This window comes from Squalius cephalus, assembly GCF_949319135.1.
Source record: "Squalius cephalus genome assembly, chromosome: 12".
In the NCBI taxonomy this organism is placed as follows: domain Eukaryota; kingdom Metazoa; phylum Chordata; class Actinopteri; order Cypriniformes; family Leuciscidae; genus Squalius; species Squalius cephalus.
This window is the reverse complement of record NC_137133.1, coordinates 15,142,246-15,150,546: the sequence shown is the minus strand read 5'-3', so window position 1 is coordinate 15,150,546 and position 8,301 is coordinate 15,142,246. Positions and strand designations below refer to the sequence as shown.

Genomic DNA, 8,301 nt, shown 5'->3' with positions numbered 1-8,301 from the left:
TTTTCCACTTTACCAGCATCCCCTTAATTGCTTCGGCAATTAATGTGCCAGTGTGTGACCCTCGGAACTCGTTGGCGTGCAGCACCGCACTTCGAGGGGTAAATGTTGACTCTCTGTCCACCCAGTGTGATGTTAAACTTAGCAAAGACATGGGGCACACGTCGGAGCTCCAAATGTCCGTGGTAAAGCTGATTGCATGCACGTCTTTCAGCATACACGAAATGTGTTCCCTAACTGTCTCGTATAATTTGGGTAGCGCAGTTTCTGAGATATATTTACGATCTGGCAAACAGTACCTTGGCTCCAAATGCTCCATTAAGCGGCGAAATCCCACATTTTCGACGACAGACAGGGGTTGGTCATCCAGGACAATAAACTCCAAAATTTTGTCTGTTATCTTTGTTGCTTTTTGGCTGTCTTTGGGAAATTTATCTCGTCGCTGGAAGGCAGCTTCCAGAGTTTGCTGCTGCAGTTCGTCCTTCTTTTTCCCCTTAGCTTTAAATTCATCGTGCTCTTTAGCGTGACGCGTCTTCAAATGTTTAATTAAGTTGCTGGTGTTGAAATTTGCAACATTTGTGCCACCCCTCGAAATTGATTCCTTGCATATGTTGCATGTCGCCGTCTTACTGATGGGAACATCCACTGTAAAATACTGCCAAACCGCCGACATGATGCGCTAACGTTAGCTTCTTTTAAGGAGGCGTCACGTGATCAATTCTTCTTCGCCCCTCTAAAACAGCAGCTGCCGATGGCAGCACAGCGCAACTGTTTTAAGAGCGGCGAAGAAGAACCGTGTTAGAGCTAACGGAGCTAACCAGTAAATAGATTCCTATTTCTAATAAATTGCGTGGTATCGGATCGGTGCCTGGACTCCAGTACTCGCCGATACCGATGCCAGCATTTTCGGCAGTATCGGACGCATTTCCGATACTGGTATCGGAATCGGAACAACTCTACATTAAATTGACAACAAAATTGTTGATTCTTGCGTATCTTATAAAAAAAAAGCATAAAATTGATGAGTTAAAGCAATGTAAAAACATATGCTGTCATAACTTAATGATCATATAATTTTTACAGTGTAGGATCTTTTTAGTATTTGGAAATCTTCTTAGACTTTCTAATGTAATAAACGGTTTGTTCTCTATAGCTGTTGTGAGAGCTCTTTTGACTTGGCCATATTTGCTACTCAACTTTAGCACATGCATGAGCTAAATGTATGTGTGTGTAACAGCATAAACTAATTCAGTTTTCTTATAGAGTTTCCAAAGGCTTAATTGTGTTTTAACAATGTTTTACCATAGCATACAAATAAGTGACTTAACAGCAGCATTGAATAATGATGACAGCTGTTTTACAAATAAAATCATATAACTCAAAAGCATTACATTATCTATTGACTTTTAATTTGCCACTAAGCTGTTATAGATGCAATTTTTGTTTTTTAAAAACTATCTTTAGAAAAGCCTACATTTGTAAATTATTACAGTCTCTGGGGGGGGGGGGGGGGGGGGCAACTGTATGTTAGTTAATACATAGTTAATGCTTAACTATACAACTAACATTATAACTAACATTAAGTGTTGACCTTGTGACCTTGTTGTTAAAGGTAGGGATGCAACGATACCATTTTTTCAGAACCGATCCGATCCGATACCAAAAATTCTGAGTATCGGCCGATACCGATCCGTACCGATACCAGCGCAGTTTTTTTTTAATCAAGTACACTGTAAAACTTTACTGTAAATTTACAGCGAATTTCCTACAGAATTGTACTGTATTTCCATAATACAGTATTAGGCTGTATATTTTACAGAACAGCTGTAAATATACAGCACATTTCTGTTTTCAACCCGATAAATTCGTAATACAGTATCATACTGTAAAAGCACTGCATTGTGGGATTGATTTCTTTCGCGCTCAATTCAGTTCAAATGTGACGCGAGCCGACATGTAGCTACTACAGGCAAACTTGATTTGTCAGCGGGATTCAACTGAACAGAATAATCATTCCTGTTAACAAGATAAACAGTGTCTGCGAATCTGTGAGCAATTTTTAAGCTTTTGTGAGCTTCGGTTCGTGTTTGAAACATTAGTTGTCTGTGACGCAGCAGAAAATGGGCGACATTAATGTTACATGAAGACGGATGGAAGAATTTGTCATCTGAATAACCTGCGCCTGTGACGATTAGTGGGATTTAGAGTTTGAGAAGATGGAAAATTGTTCAACTGAGTGATACGGTAAGCCAATATATTTTGTTTTTTTGCGTTCGCATTTCTACATTGTTTTCACAAATGCTTATTTGGTTTGATTTTGCGATCGCGGTTTTCTACCGCGGCCGCGCAAACAATTCACTCTGTTCCACCTGTTTACCAAGTAAGTTAACGTTAACTTCGATGTTTCACATAATAGGCAACATATACCATGTTATTTGCATGACCTGCTTTTGATATATATTTTGCGTTTCAGGCTTTGTAATCTGATGACGGTCCAGTGCTAATGTAAGTGCTTTTAAGTAGTGTTACAGTTATAGTCTATGTGGTAAAATAAAATAAAAAATGCTATCAAATGCTGTCAGTTCTGTGATCGTGCTTTTGAATCGTTGTCAGAATTTTCAATTTTGCTAGCATAAAAAAATCCATGTTAATGCTGTTTTCAAATGTAGTATTCCTGATTGCCATGCCATATGTTCCTACAAATTGCCTAACAATTCAAAGAGAAGTTAGACGGTGTTATCCTTCAAGCAGATAAGTAGATGATATTCAACAAATCTCATTAATCTGTAATATATGTTTTATGTTTTGGTTCTGTTGATCATGGTTGTGCTGTCCTTTTTAAAAATTGTTTCAGGAATTTGCAACGCTGATGTCCAGCAATCTACATTTGCCAGTGAGTCCACGCCTTATTTCCTGGTATGTAAACATTAAAGGTTTAAGTTTAAACCTAAAATGAAAAGCCATCATTTACTCACTCCACTGCAAAATATGTTTTTCTTAATTAGTGTTTTTTTCTTGTTTCCAGTCCAGATATCTAAAATTCTTACATGAAGAAGCATTTAATTGACAAGTAAAAAGTGTCTTGTTTTCTGAAAGAATAAGTAAAAATTTAGTGAGTTTATGCTTAAAACAAGCAAAATAATATGGCAGTGCGTTTTAGTGTTCTTCTAACCCTAATCAATTTTAATTTTTAGGTGAAAATTTTAATTTATAGAACTATGAATAGATAGACAACTACATCGAACCACAGTGGAACCCACAATAGTTATTTTAATTATTAATATTATTTATTAATTCATTTTATTTTTATTTTTTTTCAATTACAGGTCAATCTCTAAGCAACCAGTGCTGGACATTACGTTTGGAAGGTCAAGGTGTGTGTGGAAAGGATCACAGCCTAACTTCATCGCTGGCCTGGCAGCGCTGTTTGCCTCCTCCTATAACTTCAGCTTGCAGTACAGGAAGAGGCAGCACCTTGAGTTTGTTCAGAGGTTAGTCATTAGCATATTTGCCATTCATATAAATATTAGACTGAATTGTGACTTGTCTTGACAGTATTTATTAAGCTGACTGACTACTGGTATGAACAATATGGCCCTGGTTTCCATACTGGGCTTAGCTTAATTAGTTCACCCAAAAATGAAAATTATGTCATTAATGACTCACCCTCATGTCACTCCAAACCCGTAAGACCTCCGTTTCTCTTCTGAAGACATCTTAAGATATTTTAAATTTATTCCGAGAGGATTTCTGTCCCTCCATTGTAAGTGAATATATACATTTTGGTCCAAAATGAACAAAAACTACGACTTTATTCAACATTGTATTCTCTTCCGGTCTGTTTTCCATCCGCGTTCACGAGTCCACATTGACGCTGCTGACGTGTTATCTGGTGCGTCAATATGGACTCGTGAATGCGGATGGAAAACAGACCGGAAGAGAATACAATGTTGAATAAAGTCGTAGTTTTTGTTCATTTTGGACCAAAATGTATATTCGATGCTTCAAAACATTCTAAATAACCCACTGATGTCACATGGACTACTTTGATGATGTCTTTATTACCTTTATGGACGTGAACAGTGACACGTCCATTGACTTACAATGGAGGGACAGAAAGCTCTCGGAATAAATCTAAAATATCTTAAGATGTCTTCAGAAGAGTTCAGAGGTCTTACGGGTTTGGAGTGACATGAGGGTGAGTCATTAATGACATCATTTTCATTTTTGGGTGAACTAACCCTTTAAGACAGGTCTAGGCCTTAATAAAATTAGGGTATTTAAGCAGCTTTTATAAAAATGTCTAATAAAAAAAAAAAACATTACTGGTGTGCATCTTGAGACAAAACAGTGGCAGTCACATATTTAAGATATGTCTGTGCAAGTTGTTTTCAGTTGAAGGATTAGTGTAAATTCTATCATTAATTACTCACCCTCATGTTGTTCCAAACCTGTAAGACCTTTGTTAATCTTCAGAACACAAATGAAGATATTTTTGATGAAATCTGAGAGGTTTCTGAACCAGCCATAGACAGAAATGTCTTTGCAATTTTCAAGGCCCAGAAAGGTAGTAAAAACATTGTTTAAATAATCCATGCAACTACAGTGGTGCAACCTGTTTTGTGCACAAAAAAATTAAAAAAAATAACGACATTATTCAACAATCTCTACTCTTTCACGTCATTCTCCTACGCTGTTGACGTAGTGTAAACAGTGTCAAGTCACCTTCATTTATATAGCGCTTTTAACAATATAGATTGTTTCAAAGCAGCTTAACAGTGATAATAGGAAATTACAGTAACATAGATTGTTTTGGCTTTACAGCAGCTCTAGAATAAAGTTATTAGATCGACTATTTTTGACTGTCAAAATGCAGGCGGACACAGCTTCCGTGAGTTGTTCAAAATCTTTATTTTTGGTAAACTCTGTGTACACAAACAATGTTCTCAATGCTCTGGAGTTCATGTGTAGAGCCCCTGGTGATACTTAGAGCACAGTTTCATGTTGTGTCGAGCCTCCTTAGTGTTTTAAAAAATAGCGATTTTTAATGCTATCATAGTCCAAGCACTCCCATTCAAAAGGCAATTAGACCGAAAACGAAAATACGGTCAAACTTAAGTGGCGTTTCCATCCTAATTATGCTTTTAAATGAAAGTTTGCCTCTGGTAGATTAACAAAAAGACCCTAGGTTGCATTTTGGCGAGAGTTACCCTTTAATACACTCCGGCCTACTCATCCTCACAAAACAGTGTAGGAGAATGACATGTAAGAGAAGAGGTTATTTTGGGGTTATTTTGCGCACAAAAAGTATTCTCGTCACTTCATAATATTAAGGTTGAACCACTGTAGTTATATGTTCTATTTACCAATGTTTTTACCACCTTTCTGGGCTTTGAGAGTTGCAATGACATTGATGTCAATGGAGGGACAGAAACCTCCCAGATTTCATCAAAAATATCTTAATTTGTGTTCCAAAGACGAACGAAAGTCTTAAGGGTGAGCAATAATGACAGAATTTTCATTTTTGGGTGCAAACATGCATTTTAGTCTGGTAAATGTCATGTTTAACATTATCATGTAGTCATGTATGCAATAAACATTGCAAGGCTTGCAATTAAAGTTAAATTATTTCTGTCACAAAGGTTTGGGCTGGATTCTGGCAATGTGTGCTCTATATAAACAGAGTCTATGGCTGTCTTTCCACTGATACTCTGATGGGACCTGATGAGGGGATGATATTAAAAGTTGTAGAATAAAACTTTAAATCTGGCAACCCCACTTCCAAAAGTTTAGTTAGTTGACAGTGCGCATGTAAACAGACACATTGAGTTGATGTATTTTAACCAGGGCAGAAAAAATATCAGTTATTGATCACAACATCCAACATTGCATTTTTTTTTATGTTGTTCAGTTTTATCCAAACAGATTAGTCGTTAAAACCGATATCTGTTTTTTATTTACACATCTTTTGTGCTGTCTCTCTCTGTCAAAATATATAAACTCAGTCCATAATATTTCATTGTTTTTTTTCCTTTCTTTTCTGCCTTTTAGACGATTTCCTGACATCAATCCTGAACGTGGATCAAAAACAAAGAAAGGACAAGTAACTTCAAACAAAACTGGCCAAGTTGTGCAAAAAAAGAACACTGTAAGCCTACAGGTGTCCTCACTTCTGCGAAAACTTGAAGACTTTGAATGGGATTTCGTTTGCACTTGTATGGACTTCAAAACAGAAACAGCAATTCACTGCCATTATAAAGCTTGGAAGAGCCAGGACATTTTTTAATATATCTCCGATTGTATTCGTCTGAAAGAAGAATGTCATATAGACCTAGGATGACTTGAGGGTGAGTAAATTTGAGCTAATTTAATTTTTTGGGTGAACTATCCCTTTAATTAAGTGCTAAGTGTTACCTGTTTGTTGTTAAGTGTTAAAATTGCATTTTATGTTTAAAAAAAATTCAGCCAACATGTTCACAGAAGGCAATTTTCTGATCTTTGCTTTTAACCAAAATAAATGTTTTAAAACCCAGAAAATGTTGTTTTCTTTTTCCTAGTGTGACTACTATACAATTTATTGCTGTAGACAAGTTTAATATTGTAAAAGTATGTGGTGTATTTGGTAATTACAGTGGAGTACTGTAAATGCTGTTTACTGTACTAGTGCTGTAAAAATACAGTATGTGGCTGGCAACCCAGCTGCCAGTATTTTACTGTAAATTTACAGTACAATGTTTTACAGTACAATACTGTAAATGCTGTCTACAGTACTAGTTCTGTAAAAATACAGTATGTGGCTGGAAACCCAGCTGCCAGTATTTTACTGTAAATTTACAGTACAACGTTTTACAGTACAATACTGTAAATGCTGTTTACAGTACTAGTTCTGTAAAAATACAGTATGTGGCTGGCAACCCAGCTGCCAGTATTTTACTGTAAATTTACAGTGAAAAGTTTTACAGTGTACAATTTCTATTACTCTGTGTTAAACTGATAAGAACTGAAAAAAAGAAAAACGACAACAAAAAATATATGATCATAATCTGACATAAATGCTATTATAAACTAGATTAGTGGATAATTCAGCAATAAAATTTAGTCTGAACATTTTGTGAAAAAAATGTTTAGTGGAGAACAAATTAGAGACAATAAGTGTAACACTAAATCTGAAAAATAGCAATTATTTTATATCCTACTATAAAATTGAGACATTTTTTAAATGTATAGCACAGCTGTTTAATAAGGTAGCAACATAATAGATAGGACAGGACAGGACAAGAACGGCTATTAACCCTCTGGGGTCCTTCGGGTCCAAATGGACCCGAAGCCTTTAAATAAAAAAATGTAAAAAATCATAGCTTCATCGGAATGATCCGAAATTTGGTGACTTTGTTGGTACTTGGTATATGAACACCCAAAAAAATTGGGGACAGGATTTGAATAGTCTAAGTGGTTGTAAAAAAAATAGTCACACTCAGGACCTTCGGGTCCAAATGGACCCGCCATAGGAAATGAATGGGAAATTGGCAAAAATGTGACAATACTGAGTTTTTTTGTGCGTACAATCTACAAATCAGCCACGATCCAGAAAAAAAGCACACAACAGTGAAGGGGTGAATCTATAAAACATCAAGAGTGCAAAACAGACACATCCACACACACACACACACACACACAAACACACTTTTATACACATACACACTAATAAATTCAGATTACAAAAATCTGTTTTGAATTTTTAAAAATCACAGCTTCATCGGAATGTTACGAAACTAGGTGACTTTTATGGTATTAGGTATGTGAACACACAAAAAATATTGAGGTCATGATCCAAGCATGCTAAGTGGTCATCACACTTCTGCTCTTTGGTCAAAAATGACCCCCATAGGAAATGAATGGGAAATTGTCAAAAATATGAAAACACAGAGGTTTTTTTGCGCATACAATCTACAAATCAGCCAGGATGCAGAAAAAAAGGACTCAACAGTGAAGGGGTGAATCTCTAAAACATCAAGAGTGCAAAACAGACACATCCACACACACACACACACACACACAAACACACTTTTATACACATACACACTAATAAATTCAGATTACAAAAATCTGTTTTGAATTTTTAAAAATCACAGCTTCATCGGAATGTTACGAAACTAGGTGACTTTTATGGTATTAGGTATGTGAACACACAAAAAATATTGAGGTCATGATCCAAGCATGCTAAGTGGTCATCACACTTCTGCTCTTTGGTCAAAAATGACTCCCATAGGAAATGAATGGGAAATTGTCAAAAATATGAAAACA

At 36.1% G+C, this 8,301-nt stretch overlaps 1 long non-coding RNA gene across 1 annotated transcript; it reads left to right on the top strand.

Annotated features, from left to right (window-relative positions):
* Positions 1–1,927: 1,927 nt before the first annotated feature.
* Positions 1,928–6,530, top strand: LOC307169037. Its single transcript, XR_013823026.1, has 5 exons — positions 1,928–2,241; positions 2,471–2,502; positions 2,667–2,913; positions 3,324–3,488; positions 6,049–6,530. It is a non-coding gene; the product is annotated as an uncharacterized lncRNA (long non-coding RNA).
* The last annotated feature ends 1,771 nt before the right edge of the window (positions 6,531–8,301 follow it).